At 29.6% G+C, this 17546-nt stretch overlaps 1 protein-coding gene across 2 annotated transcripts in view; it reads right to left on the bottom strand.

Annotated features, from left to right (window-relative positions):
• LOC107445032 (equilibrative nucleoside transporter 1) overlaps positions 1-17546 on the bottom strand; it is an 85258-nt gene that overhangs the window by 59063 nt on the left and 8649 nt on the right. Inside the window, exon 1 of one of the 2 annotated variants that reach the window (XM_087163654.1) lies at positions 13643-13903. The exons of the other annotated variant lie outside the window; for it this stretch is intronic. The gene's annotated coding sequence lies outside the window, so the exon portion shown is untranslated. Of the gene's footprint in view, positions 1-13642; positions 13904-17546 lie in introns of those variants that run through there. 2 annotated transcript variants of the gene reach the window in all.

Here is a 17546-nt window from a genome sequence, read left to right as displayed (position 1 = left end):
ACTGTAAAATAAAAACCATCTATTTACGCTTTTACCACAATTTGTGCTTTTGTTTTCATATTTTGTAATCTGGTAATCTTATTACGAAAATATTTTAAATCATTCTAGAAAATTTTCCCTTTCATGTAAGTTCATTTGAATTCGCTACTCGCTTTATAGATTTCGTTTCATATTTTAATCTGTATTTTCATTACACTTTAAATGATACTGTTTTTTACGTAATATTTATTACTTAATATTTTCTATTCTATTTTGTTTCAAGTATTTTTTTTGAGCGCTCCTCACACTATTGTATTGATATTATTTTGCTTTGGCTGTATTCATACAATATTAGTAAGCACTCCTTTTGTGGATATAATCGTGTGAGCTGATAAAGAGATTATATCTTTTTTTCCCGAATTTTATTAAATTTCAATTAATTTTTTTAAGATAATTTTCTTTCTTCATTATTCTGTAATTTTTTGTTTTTTTCCTACTCTTTGAAATTATTTTATGAGTTCTGTATACTTGCAGCTTATGCGCAGCAAATAAAACTTATTGATATTTTTATAATTCAATTAGTTTTTTTCATTTTTTTCCAGTCTTTTTTGTAATTATTTATTGCGCTAATTACTCATTTGTTTTTATTCATGGTAATTATTCATTTGTTTTTTCGTATATTTTATACGTGATATTTTTTACTTAATGTGTCCTAATTTCGTTTCAAATTTTTTGAGTGCTCCTCGCACTATTGTATTGATATATTTTGCTTTGGCTATATTAATACAATATTAGAAAGCACTCCTTTTTGCGGATATGATCGTGTGGGCTGATAAAGAGATTATATCTTTGTTTTCTTTTCCGGATTTTTAATATATATATATATATATATATATATATATATATATATATATATATATATATATATATATATATATATATATATATATATATATATTTTAAAGTGGTAGTTTATCAATTGCAATTCTTGGTTTAATAAAATCAATTTGGTAGATTTGGTAGATATTTCTAAATAATTCGTAGGCTTATATTGTTCACCACTTTATAGTTTTTTAGTCATGCAATACCTTTACATACCCTCCAACTTATGAGGATTTTGAAAATAATTTTTTCTAGTGGTAGCGAACCAAAGTAGAAATTTTTAAAGCAAATGGATCTCTCATCAAACTTTTATCAGGTCTTAAGAATCTAGCCATATGGCCTGCACTTTTATAAGTAATAGTGGACAAGTTACGCTAAAATTAATTTTTTTTAAATATTAAGACATTAATTTTGCTACCGGCTGAAAAGAAGAATTTTGAAACTACGGAAATTTCGTAGCAGTTGGAGGGTATGCCCTTAAAAAAAGAAGCAAAAATAGTCAAATATTTGCTAAAATTACTTTGTTATTATTTACCGTATTTTTAATTATTTTGGTGTGTCCGGAGCAGTTGGCATCTCTGTTCTTGTCATTATTTTTTATTATTTTTCATATTTTCTCAATATTTTGCTTATTTTATGAGCTCTATATACTTGCAGCTTATGCGCAGTTAATAAAACTTATTAATTTTCTATATATATATATATATATATATATATATATATATATATATAAACTATAATTTTAATTTTATATCTTACTCCTCTAATATAATTTCCCCTGGACCATCAGCATTATCTTTCGTATAGTAGATTAGCCTTCTAAGAATTCACCGATACTTCAATTGTTAAGTCCGGGTCACTTTGGGAATAATATTTCTTAGTAAAATTGCCCATTCCTTGAGAAAGTAGTTTTAATGTAATTTTTTTCTTATCTTTTCTGGAAATAATCCTAGTAGTATCATTTCTTTATCAATCAATGTTGTCGGGAGACGTGGCTTACGTAAGTCACGTCCTAAGAAAAATTAGAAATACAGGAAATCACGAATCTTTCAATATTACAGGGATTTATTTTTCAAGTTGTAACGACATTCAAACAATATTTATTCTTTCGAAAAAATGTCAACACTCCAGACCACGATACAGAAATTTGGATACAAAGAGGATAAATTTTTCGATCGACACAATACAAATAGAACAATTTTTTTTCAAGTTGAAGGTGTGATGAAATATCAAGAACATGCCATGAATTTGAATGTAAAAACTAACAATGGACAGACTTTGACTGAGGGCAGGGACATGCGACACGACAAAACTATTCATGACACCTGTGAATAAATTCTATTCGTCAATTTTACTAATATGTCACGCGGCGGATCAAGATGAAAAGAAGAAGCTATTTTCTTATTTTCTGTATTTTCCCCGCCAGCTTAACAAAGACAAACCAAGAAAATAAATCTGTTTTGTTGCGTCGAAAATATTCAAACTAAAAACAGGATAGACTTAAAACGCAATTAGAATTTTAATTGTGCTTTTTTAACCTTAACCTCAACACAGAGTGTTTTATTTATAGCGATGCTTCAAATACTAAAAGTAAACAAATTGAAATAAAAATATTATTATCCGATGATGTAAATTAAAATAAGAAATAACATGTTCACTTATTATATAATTTAGTTTTATGTTTTATAATCGGCGTTGAACAAACAACGCCTCCAAAACTGGACGCCTCCAAACGGTTTTTTTTATAGGTAGTCCGATCAGACCGCAGTGAATGATTTTCACTTTCTGAACGAGTCATTTAATACGAAATCTAGTAAAATTAAGAAATTGGTAGCAAATATATAACTAAAAATTTGTTTTATTTATGAATATTATTAGTTTGCCTTATTCACTTGTCAGCCTTCACTTTGCCTTATTCACTACAGATTCAATTCTCAAATATATATGATGAATTTCTCTCAACTACTTTTATAAAAGGTTTTGGGTTCATGCGCACAACTGGTTCACTTTTTAACACGTTCACGCCGGGAAAAGTGAAAATACTGGTACAGGAAAAAGAAAATACTGGTAGAAGAACTGTTTCAATATTAGATAATATACGGGAGGAGTTAATCTATTCTCATACCTGCCAACTTTCACTCTTTCCGATAATGGATTTTCTGAGTGGTTGTAAAACAATAAACGAAAAACAGATTTTCTGAGTGGTTGTAAAACAATAAACGAAAAACAAACTGACTCAAAAATATATTTATATTTTGATCCCGTTGAAATTTGCTTGCGCAAGGATTATTATGCTTTGATATATTTATTGTAATTATTTATGTGTAGTGGTGGTCAAACTCATTTATAATTATCATTATAATTCAAAAAGTTAATTGGAATAACCTGAGTATTGCTACCACTTCAAATATGAAAATAAACTCTTCCGGAAGAGTTGGCAGGTATGTATTCTCAACAAAAATAATTCACTGTAAGGATATTTATCACGGCGAAGAAGCAATTCAATATAAAAATTGCATCCGTTGAAAACAATTGGTAGTTATGGATTTTTATTATTCCCGAAAAAAAAAACGAAAAAATGAAATTTATTGTTACCAGTTTTTACTCTGGTGCGCTGCCAAGATTAGACAATTTAGCGTGACCCACCGGTGGGTCACCCCGGCATGAACGTGTTAAACAGTTTGCGCGAACTACTTATAAAAGATAGTGTGGAGGCTTTTTGATGTAGGAGGTGATGACTCGACTCCGTAGCTTTGTAATTTTAAACACAATCTAGAAGAGAAGGTAACTCTTGGATCAAGATTTGAGGCTAACTACGCTTGGTGAAGGTCTTTATTATGGAGCTAACCCGCATTTGCATTGCATAGAAAGGAAAATCGCGAGAACCTCCCATGGTTAGCCTGATGGCTAGGGGATTCTAACCCATGATCCATCTACCACTGAGGATATTTCAAGTCAGTACTGTGATCGGTGTGAGCCGGGAGCAGAATTCGAAACGATTAACCAACGCTGGGATCGAATCTGGGTCACCTCATTGGGAGGCGAACACCCTATTCCTTGAGCCGCCGTGGCTCTATGCACATTTGTTAGGTGGCTATCCGTGGATAACTGTTTTTAAATAGTTTAGTCCTCTTCTATCTTTTGTCTCAAAGCGTCAGAATTCGCAGAAACTCTACATCACCATTTTTACATGACTTAACAGGTCTGTCAACATTCGACGCTTTAGGGAAAAATTATCTTCAAGTAGTTTATGTATTATTCTTTGCTTTGTAAATTTGATTTTAAGTTATTTTCATACCACTACATATAAATTATTCAAAAGTTTTTATTAAACGCCCCTTTCTGCGTTCTCGCAGTTCGTGAAAATTTTTAGTAGTGGTAGCAAAATTAGGTTAATGTGCCATTTTGTTGTTAAGTGATATAGAAGTTTGAATTTTCATACACGTAAACTTTCTTTGTAAACAATTTTTAGTGGTGCTTGCGTAAAAATTAAATTATTAAATTTTTTTTAATTTTTGTTATCACTTTTTTAAATTTACAAGGCCTGCGAGAACCCTGCACTTTGTTCTAATGTTCTCGGGGTGAGACTTTAACCCTTTCGCACCAAATGTCACAAATACGTGCCAGCATAAAACCGTATCAATCAGGGTAAAAAGATAAACCTGGTAATCAAAGTATTTCTTTAGCAGTTTATTTGTGGGCGGGGTTATAATTGTTTGATTTATTTAATTCACCATTACTTTAATTCAAAATGGAATTATTTAGTTATACTTTGAACTAACATTGATTATATATATGATTAAACTAACAATAATTAAAGTAAAAGCAAAGTAAGTCTGCCAAATTAGCAACGCCTACACTTTAGCTACCGTTTTTTATTTATTTACATCCTGATTCTGATTTTGTATGAATGCTTTTATGAATCACCCGTCCACAAAGGGCTAAAAATGTTGGTAAAATTGCTCAATATTCAAAATTTTTTAGTTTTTACTTGCCTACAACTCTTTGAAATGTTTTGCAAAAGGCATAGAAGTTGGCAGCCCGGATTGTATAAGCATATGCTACAATGCATGTTATAGATCATTCGTGTAATAGAATTAGAGAAACTAAACACTTGTTGTAGATCATTTTAAAACTTTTGTTTTGAAACTTTAACTACATGTTTTAATGATATTTGAAGAACTGAGTAGATAAACCAGATAAGTGATATTTTTCAGATCAGTTATCAGTGTCAGAATTTTTAAAAAAAAGTATTATCCAAACTAATTTATGATAGATTTATTAGAAAAAGGCGCTAATAATTCTTTGCTTTATATCAATTACCGCTAAATATTTCGAAATAAATTTTATGCAAATATACTTAACATTAACGAGGAATAGTTAGGTTAAAGTGAAAGTGAAAGCAAAACAATTGTGTTGCAATTAGCATACCCCTATTGACGCGATTACTTTATGTTATCTGATAAATAAATACCCTTGAAAATGTTACCTTCTTCATCAACTAAGCTTTTCATTTAAGAGCTTAGAATATTGATTAGATAAGTACTCAGTAGAGGAAAAAAACATAAAATTATTTAATCAGCTGATTTTAAATGTTCTAGTATTAATCAAAATATGTTTCACATTTTTTGCTATCCTCTACCACCCCCTTTTCATAATCTGCCACAATTTCATGAATCCTTTAACCTAAGGCTCCTATACTATCAGAGCTGACCTATCAAGCAATATTGGAGCAAACAAGTTCGCAAGTTAACGTTATGTTAGTATCAGTTATGTTATTACAGAGATGCCAACTGTTCTGGACACTCCAAAATAATTTAAAAAACGGTAAATAACGACAAAGTAAATTTTGCAAATAGTTGACAATATTTGCTTGCTTCTTAAAATGTAAAGCATAATAAGTACTATAAAGTGGTGAATTATATAAGCCTACGCATTGTTTAGAAATAGTGGTGGAATTAAATCTACTAAATAGAACTTATTAAACCAAGAATTACAATTAATAAACTACCACTTGAAAATATTTATTCGCTGTGCCTATGTTAGCTCTTTGCTCCAACAATAAATAATAAGTCGGCCTGTCTAATTCAGGGGCACTACTTTAACCGACTCCCTCTAAGAGTGATACCATTGGCGGACATCTTTTTTTTTTTTTTTTTAAATTTATGAGAAAAATTCGTATCAAACCGGGTACGAATTTCATCTCCTACATCAGAGAGCCTCCACACGGTATTTTATAAATAGTGTGCGCAGACTATTTAGAAAGTGAACCATTTGTGCGCATGGAACTAAATTCTATATTAAAAGTTATTGCAAGAAATCTAGCATGGATACTTGAGAACTGAATCTGTAGTGGTTGACAAGTGAGTGAGACTAACCAATCATATTCATAAATAAAAAAATTTTTAGACATATATTTGCTACTACTTTCTTATGGTTACTAGATTTTTTTTTAATTAAATGTCTCTTTCCTAATCTAGACTGTCTTCATAGAGGTCTGATCGGACTACCTATAAGAAACCGTGTGGTTGATAATTCCGAAAAAAGCTCGCATCAACCACAGCGCTGATGATAAATATTTTCAGTGATAAACGGATCATGGATTACAGACCCTTGCCGTTGTGCTAACCGTGAGAGGGTTTCGTAGGTTTCCTCTCCATGCGAGTTAGTTCCACCAAAAAGTCCTCCACAAAGGCAAAATTTCTCCCAATACTTGATCCAAGAGTTCCCTTGTCTTCTGGATCGGATTCAAAATTGCAACGCTATGGAGTTGAACATTGGTAGCCGTAAACTCAAAATTAAGTCAGCTGTTCAACGAGGTTATAAAATAAAATTTAAAAAAATGAGTTAAGAGCATTATATGCAGTGCGCTCCAATATTAACATAAGTAATTTTAGAAGAAAACACAAGTTTGAAGTTTCTAACTTAAAAAGCATGGATTTAAAATCCGGCGGAAAACTTGTGAAGACTTCTTTAACCCCTTCGAGCCGACTGTCACAAATACGTGCCAGCATAAAACCGTATCAATCAGGGTGAAAAGATAAGACTGGTAATCAAAGTAATTCTTTAGCAGTTTATTTGTGGGTGGAGTTATAATTGCTTGATTTATTTAATTCACCATTACTTTGTTCAAAATAATACTATTTAGTTATACTTTCAATGAACATTGATTATATATATGATTAAACTAACAATAATTAAAGTAAAAGCAAAGTAAGTCTGTCAAATTAGAAACGATTACATTTAAGTTACCGTTTTTTATTTAATTACGTCCTGATTCTGATTTTGTACGAATGCTTTTCTGAATCACCCGTCCCCAAGGGGTTAATTCCAATATAATATATAATAATAGGTATATATTCAAATCAAAATCAATACAAGTCAATTTTTGAACTGGTATCGACAACAAAGAGTTGTGGTAGAAGTAGAAAATTTCTACTTTCAAATTTCCCATCATTTTCATGTCATGTTTTGAAAATTATTCAATTTAAAGGCTAATTGTGATTATTATAACAGCTATGATACTGCATTTTTATTGAACTTGTGACTGGTTTCAGAATATTTAATATGCATGTGTGTTTAAAATTTACAAATTACACTTTGGCATAAATTTCTTTTGTTCTCTCTAGTATGAAGTTTTTAAACGAAATCTTGGTATTTTTTCGTCGCTGATTTCAAATCTGCAAACAGTTTCTCTCGAAAGCTACAGTCTTCACGCAATTTATTAATATATTCTTAACCAGAACTTTTTAAAGTTAACTCAAGTGTCCTAACTTCTCTGCTAGGTAGGGAGTGGTGAGAAGAAGAAAATAATATATTTAAGTTTATAATGCTATTTATTAAGGTCACATGTTTTTGTAATTTTTAACAGAGCAGACAAGTTTTTACGCATATATTTTTACGCTTTCATGAACTTGTACATTCAAACAAAAAATAAACTGATCTAAAAATATCATTAAAAAAAAACTTTGTAGTTTTTGGAATAAAACTAATTTTTTGAAATCCCCACACGCGAATTAGGTAAAGTCAAGTATTTTGCATAAAGTCAAGTATTTTGCAACAAGAAAATTAATCTCCAGTTTTACTTATCTAAAAACAGCATGGATAGCATCTAACAACTATGGAATTTCCGTTGTTTCGAAAAATATGTTTTCTAGTGGTAACAAAGGCAATGTGTTAATAGTTTAATAATTAAAAACTAAAAGAATTTCGTCCACCACACATACTCATATGTGTTGGTTATCTTAGCGTCAGCCCCGCTAGGGGCTCTAACTAATTCATCTGAGTGGAAATAAATAATAAATCGCCAAAGCGCAACTGAAAGGTGAAAGCCACCACACATATGAACAATTCAAACAGATATATTAAAGGCCAGATAGAAAAATAGTTGTACTCTTAATTTCTGATAAAAATTTTTATAAAATTTCTATTTGTTTTAAAAATTTTTTTTAGTTTACTCCCCTGATTCACACAATTCTTAAAAGTGAAGGGTATGTATTATGGATATAAAACTATGGCTATTTTTATTCTGCATGTTTTTCTTCATTTTCCGATTCATATTAACATTTTTTTGATCACTCACGAGATTTCCAGCGTTTACTTCTGGACGATGAAAGTTAAAATACTTTAAATCTAGATCATATACCTAACACAGCTGAGGATTCTCATGATTTTCGCCGGTGATTTTCTTTTTGAAGTAATAACAAAATTTGAAGTAGTAAGTTCTTTTTGAAGTAGTAACAAAACATATAAGTTAGCATTTGAAAATTGATGCATAAGTGATTTTGATGCCAGCAATGTATGTATAATTAAAATAAATACATAAATATCCTAACAATACTTATTAAAAATATAAAAGAATTGCAAGGTTAAAATAATTCCTCGAGCATTAACCAAGAAGCATGAGAAAACGACAGGTGTGATAAGTACAGGGATACATCCATCTGTTTGTGGGAAAATTTCTTCTGGAGCTTTCTAGCAAAGCTTTGTATTTGAATTCTTTCCTGTGGAATATAACCAACGCCTCCTATAACTGAAAGCCTCCACACTGTTTTTTATAGGTAGTCCGATCAGACCACTGTGAAGGATATCCACTTACCGAGCGAGTCATTTAATACAGAATATAGTTAAAATAAGAAAGTGGTAGCAAATATATGACTAAAAATTTATTTTATTTATGAATATTATTCGTTTGCCTTATTCACTTGTCAACCACTACAGGTTCAATTCTCAAATATATAACATAAATTTCTTTTAAGGTTTTGGCATGATATCCATACATGGATAGGTACTCTGAAAAAAGTTGATTAGTTAGTTAGTTAGTTTTGGCATACCTGCCAACTCTTCCGGAAGATTTTATTTTCATATTTAAAGTGGTAGTAAATATATACTATTTTTTCTTTTATAAATTTAATTTTTAAATGATTTTGATCACCACTATTCTTACAAAAATTAAGCACATATATTAATATGCGTTACTATCATTGTTGTCAACTAAAATTTTCTCAAATACAACGTATTTCTTTGCTTAAAATTGAAGTTTTAATTCCATTTTAATACCACTGGGAAAAATTATAATGGAAAGGATTAAAAGTTGGCAGGTATGGTTTTGGGTTCATGAGCACAACTGGTTAACTTTTTAAACAGTCTGCGCGGACTACTTATAGAAGATCGTGTGGAGGCTTCTTAATGTAGGAGGTGATGATATAACCTGCCTGGTTACATTAATTCTACATACATACCTGCCAACTCTCCCGGATTTTGCGGGAGATTTTATTTTCGTATTTAAAGTGGTAGTAAATATATACTAATTTTTCTTTTATAAATTTAATTTTTAAATGATTTTGATCACCACTATTCTTACAAAAGTTAAGCTTATATATTAATATGCGTTACTATCATGGTTGTCAACTTAATTTTTTTCAAATACAACGTATAAGTTTGCTTAAAATTGAAGTTTTAATTCCATTTTAATACCACTGGGAAAAATGATAAAGGAAGGGATTAAAAGTTGGCACGTCTGTACATATGTTAGAAACCACAATTGAAACACAAAAAAAAATTATTGCTTTTAAATGTTTAACACGTTGAACATCACGCTAAATGACAATGACTACGAACTAAAATCGCAAATATTAGACAGAATTTGCTAGTTTTTTGCTAGCATAACTTCAATGAATTAAGTGGCGAATTATATAAACCTACGAATTGTTTAGAAATAGTGGTGAATAAAAATCTACTTAATTGAATTTATTAATCCAAGAATCACAATTAATAAACCACCACTTGAAAATATTTATTCGCCGTCCGGAGCAAGTTGACATCTCTGTGTATATAAATAAAACAATTTTTGTGTGTTCTATATTGCATTAATTTCTTCAAACCATTTTAGTAACGATAATAATATAAAAATATTAAAAATTTATGAGTTATGCGTTTCTAATAATCTTGACTTCGCCGGTCACCGGTGACCCCCGTGGCGTTACGAACAAACTCTGTGCCGATCACCGGTGACCCCCGTGGCATTCAACGTGTTAAATAAAGTAAAATTTAAATTATGTTACTTCACTCTGAATGTACTGTTTAAGGTCGCACTTGTTATTGTCGTGCCTGATTAAAATCTTTAATCAAATTTTGCAATTCCGGAAACAATTTTTTGACCCAGCCGCCTTTAATAACTCTCTCTTCTGTTTATTTTCTTTAAAAAATAACTTTTTTATTCTAGTTAGATAGCAAATTTTAATAAAAATTTTCATTTATAATTGCAATATTACTACGAATTTTTATAATTGCGACCAACTACTGCGAATCCTTATAAAAGAGAAGGAGTCGTAAAAGGCTGTGAATTGAAAATTAGCATTCCGGAAAGGCCCAATGAATGATTCTTATTTAATTAAACATAATTGAAAGTTATATTCCTCACCAGTACATGCGGAAAATTTAAATGTTAATCATATAAAACCCCACTCTTTTGATTGATTTTATATATGCAAATATTCATATAAGGTATGATTTATTCCAGGGGTTTCCAACTAACATGAGGCTGGGGGCCACCATTAGAAACACATATCAAATGGCGAGCCGCAACTTTATCTAAATTTTATGTAGGACTCTTTTCTGTTTGAAGGAACATTAAATATTAATGTCAGATTCTTACCCAAGTTGTACAGAACAAAAGTATTGAATTACAAATTAAAATAAGAAGTAGATTTTTAAAAATATTTAATTGTATACAAAAGAATTCAGGGCTACAATAACTTTAATGTGCACCCATGTATTAAACAATTAATGCGCAACAGATATCTAAATGTTAAGATATAAAACTTTAAAAAGGTTGGTATTAAAACTTACATAGTAGCACACAAAATGTTCAATGAGAAAATTGAGGTTTGTCTGCTGCAACCACCAGAGAATAGATATTTACATTTAAAATTTACAAATGTGTGTGTAAATATTTTCGTCCAAAATGAGTGGTTTCAAAAAGTTAAATCGGAGAATTTCTTCGAGAAAATTTCTGATACACGCATGCTAAATTATATTGACAAAATACAAAAAAATAAAAATAAATAAATAAAAAAGAGCAACATACACGATTATTTTTGTATTTGAATAAATATTTTCTTGGATGCAAATCCTGAGAAATAATTTTATTGAGCCGTTGGTATGATAAATTTCACAAAAGCGATGAAATTAGGTTTTCATTAACGAGAAAAGTATTTTAAACCCATATAGATTTTTTACGAAAATTGTCCACAAAAAAAAAAACTAATATATTTTAGTTCGCTGGCTGCAGAGAAAGGCTTCGCGGGCTGCAGACAAAGGCTTCGCGGACCGGATGCGGTCCCCGGGCCGCCAGTTGGAAACCACTGATTTATTCTATATTATACAAAAATCGTGACAACCTTTTATGGGAATATTTTATACTAAGAGTTATTACTGAGGCCTGTAATTGTTAAAAGTGGTAGAAACTGAATTCATTATTTGTTTATATTTGTTTATATTGTTTCATATTTGTTTAAGTATTGTAACTTAACATTCAATCTTGACTACTACTAGGACATACATTTCAAATTATAGTTAATTAAAAAAAATTCAATGAGGAAATGGAAATGACTATTAAGATGATCCTCGACTCGGGAGTATACCATTCACCAGATTACACTAGTCCTCCAGTCGATCTATAAGCCGCCAATTACCCTATCAACTCCTTATGCCTAACGCCAAAACTCTTAATCGCCCTGGGGCAAATGAAATGAAGAAGTCAGATGCCTGCTTCGCTGGCAGGCACTTCGCAAAACAACATATCAAGTTAAGTCATGCATACACTTTCAGTAGTTAACTGAAAAAAATTTGCTATAAATTTTTTTTTAACTGTAATCTCTTTTAATAAAATTTTAAATTTTATTAGCTACCTTTATTTGCATTTATAGTCGCCCGTGGCAACACTGCACTAACATGATTCGCCAAATTTATCCAGGGTAGTTAGCCCTCTCGATTGTTAATTTAATAAATACATATGATTACAGAGATGCCAACTGCTCCGGACACGCCAAAATAATTAAAAGAACGGTAAATAACAACAAACTAAATTTTGCAAATAGTTGACTATTTTTGCATGCTTTTTAAATGGCATAGCATGACATACTACTATAAAGTGGTGAATGATATAAATCTACGGATTATTTCGAAATAGAGGTGGATAAAAATCTACTAAATTGAATTTATTAAACCAAGAATCACAATTGATAAACTACCACTTTAAAACATTTATTTGCTGTCCGGAGCAAGTCGGCATCTCTGTGATTATAATAATTTAGTTAATTTGAGCCTTGTGACTTCTTAAAAGGACGGTTTCTCATTTCCAAAAAAAGTAAAAAAACGCATTTCCTTTTTTCCAGCCCAAGCATTTATAAATCAGTCCTATTCACAATTATAAATTAATGATGAAAAGAAATTCAAGTACAAGAATACAGTTATAATATAAGGGTTAATATTTGGATCTGAAGTGAATCCACACTTTCTTTTCGAAACTTAGGAGGGGAAAAAAAGGAAAGGCACATCCATTTTGATTATATATTAAATTATTATAATTTTTTTTAATAAACAAATTTTTTAAAATAATTGCAATACTTTTTAGCTCTAAAGTCGAATCCCCAAACTATTGAGAAATTTCCGTAGTTTCAGAAAATAGTTTTTTAGAATAGGTTAAATTAGTAAAGGTAATGTTTAATGAACTAGAATTCTGTCTGCTACTACATATAAATAACTAAAAAATGTACAAAAGGTTAGATATACAATCATGACTTTGAGCATTGATAAAATTTTATTTATAATTAAAATTTCTACTTTAGTTGACGATTGAAAAGCAAAATTATTTCGTATTAATTTCAAATTTTGGAAGGTATCATAAATCAGTTAAAATTTAACTTTTCTGAACTCATCCATGATTTATAAAATTCGTCAGATATCTATGAAATATTTTATATCAATGAATTTAAAGTAAATTGATTTTCAAAATTCAGTAAATCTTTATTAATAAATAAGCGAACTCTAATATACTACAATTTAAAAATTAAAATTCGTTCATTAATATCGTAAAAAATGTTTTAAAAGTGTAAACTTGTTAATTATTAAATTATACTATTCTATTCTACAACAGTCATTTTTTGAATTTGTAAAAACTAAAGCATATAAAAAAACAAAAACTCGAAATAGAACGAAACTGATTCGTATTGTTTAATAACTAAGTAAATGACAGAGCAATACTCCAAAAAAAACATACCTGTTTCAAAACAAGTCGTTAATTTTTTTCCCCTTTTGTTTGTCTAAGATCCAAACAGTTTCAAAAACTACTTTCCTTACAACTAATTCATTTCCATAGCCTAGCAGGCCTATTTAATCAGAGCAACACTGCTTTTATCACCGATATTCGAGTGCTTTTTGTAATATGAGGAATGAAGTTGCCCTAGGCTTATTTCAGAGCAGACGATGCTGAATAATTTTGCTGATTGGCAGGATGGAATGACGTCACGGAGTTTTATCCTCTCTGAACTTTTTCTTCTCGGCACAAAACTTACTAGAATCATTTTTACTATCGTTTGTTTAAGATTATGGCTCTATCAAATTTTTTTTTTCTTTTACTCTTATTTTATTCTTTATCAAGAATTATAAAAGACAGAAAAATGCTGTCTATTTACTTCGAAATTTAAACTGTCCGGGTACTTTGATACTTAAGCTTTTATTATAAAAATAAAAATTATTTTTAATGAAATATTTATAAGCTTTTATTTAAAAATAATTTTTTAAAAATATTATAAATTTTATGCTTTAAATAACTTGTAAATGATTATTTAATTTACTGTTGTTTCATTTAAAAAAGCATTTTTCAAAACCATATAGTCATAATTTATTAATTACGATGATCGCAAAATCATCTGATCGTCTCCTGAAAAAAATATCATATTACAGGGGAAAAAACAAATTTTTTTTTTACAATTTATTAATTATTTAAACGTATTTTAAAAGGGACTGTAGAAATAGGAACAGAAGCAGCAAAATCTTAAAAAAAGTAAACTGTCAAAAACTTATTAAGTTTATTTGCTTGATTACATGTTTTTGTCCTTAGAAGGAATCTATCTATATTATATAGAACGCTAATACGTACGTATGTATCAATAAAACCGATGATATTTCTTTTCTCGCGCTGGCAACAGTTTTCATTTTTAATTGATGGGCTTCGGCGCGCAAGAGCACGTAGTGAGCATCATATGGCTAATCTATATTATATAAAACGCTAATAAATACTTAATAAAATAAAATTAAATGAAAATTTATTTACGAAAACAAAATAAAATAAAATAAAAACAATAGTAAGAATGAATGAAAATATTCTGACATTTAGGAGATCTTGGAAGCAAAATTGTACCTTTTGTCAGAAGTTTACCAGATTTCACTTGCACACTAAGAATAAAAATTATATATAAATGATTAGAATTACTCATTCCCAACTTGTTTCAATATGTGTTTTTCTAGTGGTGAATTCCATTATCCAGATTAGATTTTGGATGCTTTGGATTTGGTGATTGCAATCAATGATTCAGATAACTCAATCGGTGAATCTATTCAGTGGATTCGAATAATATTTTTTAACAGATTTAAGTTATAAGAAATTCTAGTTTCTCAAATTTCATTTACTTTTATTTCGCATACACCATTTGAAATTAAAAATTTTCATAAAGCACTTTAGAATTCTTAATGCGTGTGTTGTAATGTTATTTTGATCTACGATTCAAAAAATTTTAAAAATTCACATACAAAAAATAATAATAATAAAAATAATGCAACAGTTTTCCATTTAATTTCAAAAATCAGGAGTATTCAATGATTTAACCTCGAAGATAGCATTCAAAAAACATAATCTTGAAACTTAAAAAACTCCAGGTTAATTAAACTGAAATGGGAATTATTTTAATCCTAGTTCAGTCACTATTTGAATCACTAAGCGAATCAAGTGATTCAAATCACCTATTCAATTCAAGTATTTGGAATTAAATTGTTTGCATTAGGCGATTTGGGAGACTAATTAAAATCATTAACGTAAATCAAGGGATTCAGATAACTGATTTGTTTTAAGTTATTCGTATCACTATTCGAATCAAATGATTCGAACCACTTTTCGAATCAAGTGAATCTTATTATGGTACGAACTAAATGATTCAGATCAAGGTTCGAACTAAATGATTCAGATCAAGGTTCGAACTATTATGTTGTAAAGAAAGTTCTGCGTCACTTACGAAAATTTCAACTTATATGAATTTTTATTTTGAGTTGTTGTTTTTTGGTGTTCTAAGTTTAAACTTTCATCAATTAGCTCTAAATGATTTTGGATAAAACTGAACCTCCAGTTTTGATTCGTTATTGCTATAAACAAGTGCTGTTGTTATATATATATTTAACGAATGTTGCAGTTCTTTTTTAACAACCTAATAAGTGTTCCAATCAGTTATACGATAAGTGATGTGTCACTTTATTACTCAATAACGACCGTGATCTAAATCTTTCGATTTCATTTGATTCAAATAATAGTACGAATTACTTGATTCTAACCAGTGATCACGTGATTTGAACCAGTGATTACTTTATTCAGATAGTGATCTGAAACACTCGATCAGTAAGTGATTCGAATCAAGTGATTCGGTTATAAACGATACGAATCAGCTGTTTCAGTTACTTGATTCAAATAGGGAATTGAGTCATTTGATTTCTATAGTGAGTTGAGCTTTGAATAGTCAATTGATACGACCAGTCACTTGATTTAATCATTTGATCCGAATTAATGATTGGAATCACGAGATTCAAGTAAAGTGAATCCGTGATCATTTGTTTTAAATCATTAGTGATCCCTAATTTATATTAATTGATTCAAATTATTATTTCATTTAGCAACTCAAATCACTTTTCGAATTAAGTGGTAGCACAAAGACATAGTATATTATCATCAACAACATAGTATTTTATTATTAAAGACATAGTATTGTACTTATGTAGAAGACTTCTATCAATGTTCTTATTGGCTTTTAAAAAAGTATATTAGCTACTTAGATTGTACATGGTGAAAAAGTCAAAACTTTAGCTAAATTTTGAACGCATGAACATATTAGCAAAATAAATTATCAAATATTGCAGTTACTCACCTAAATTCAACTAAATTTGTATAATAAATTAGTTAATGCTAGAAATTCTGAAAGTTTAAGAAAAAAATTTTATTATTTAAAAGTATAAACTTTAAACCCTAACTTTTCCTTGTGAGATAATAACCCTCAGAAAGTCTTTCATTTTCAAGAACACAAAAATTTGTTTTATCGAAAAATGAAATATTTTTTGGTGATCAGCATTATTGAAATCAATTTCTATATTAATTAACATTTGTGATAAAGTACATAACATTTTAGAACAAAATAAGGATGTTTTACATACAATAAATTAAAATGCATGGCAGTTAGTATTACCCGAGAAATACCACGTGGAGGTCGCCATGCTGCATTTCTAACAGGGGAGTTTTCATTTTGGCTGTTCCCCTTGCCTACTGCCAATAGAAGCTTCAATTAAATTTTTTCCAAAAAACATTTTTTTCTGCAAAACTCTAAGAAATTAACACTAAGCATTTAGAATTTCTTTGATAACACAATTATAGATTTGGCATCTTGGAGCAATTACTGAAAGGCTGTCAAATGGCTTAACTCTTGACAGGCCAACATAAAGTTCTCCATGACTAAAAACTTGTTTAGTCAATACTAAACTGATTTTCTCAAAAGTCTGACCTTGTGTATATAATGACATGTATTAGTCCTTGGCATCTCCGGTGAGTCTTTTCCGGGCCTTGGGAGCCCAATTTTTCATGTTTTAAATTTTTAAAATTGACGTTCCATTGATTCAGGCTTAATGTATACGATCGCCATCTTAGCATGTATCTCTATGCAGAATTTTTCAATCGCTAATTTTCAGCACTTATAAATATTAATAAATGAATCTAAACTTAAAATTGCTTGTCCATTTCAATGCTAAAAGCGATTCTCTTAATGTCACTATACTTTGTTTTAATTTTCGGCGATCGTATTACTATTTTTCAGCAACTTTAAATTTTATTGTCATTTCTAGGTATAGGCCATCGCTATGTTAAATATTTT

Source organism: Parasteatoda tepidariorum, chromosome 5, assembly GCF_982258835.1.
Source record: "Parasteatoda tepidariorum strain Cologne lab strain chromosome 5, Ptep-v5.0, whole genome shotgun sequence".
NCBI classification, from domain to species: Eukaryota; Metazoa; Arthropoda; class Arachnida; order Araneae; family Theridiidae; genus Parasteatoda; species Parasteatoda tepidariorum.
The sequence above is the reverse complement of the archived record's forward strand: the minus strand, read 5'-3'. Positions and strand labels throughout refer to the sequence as shown.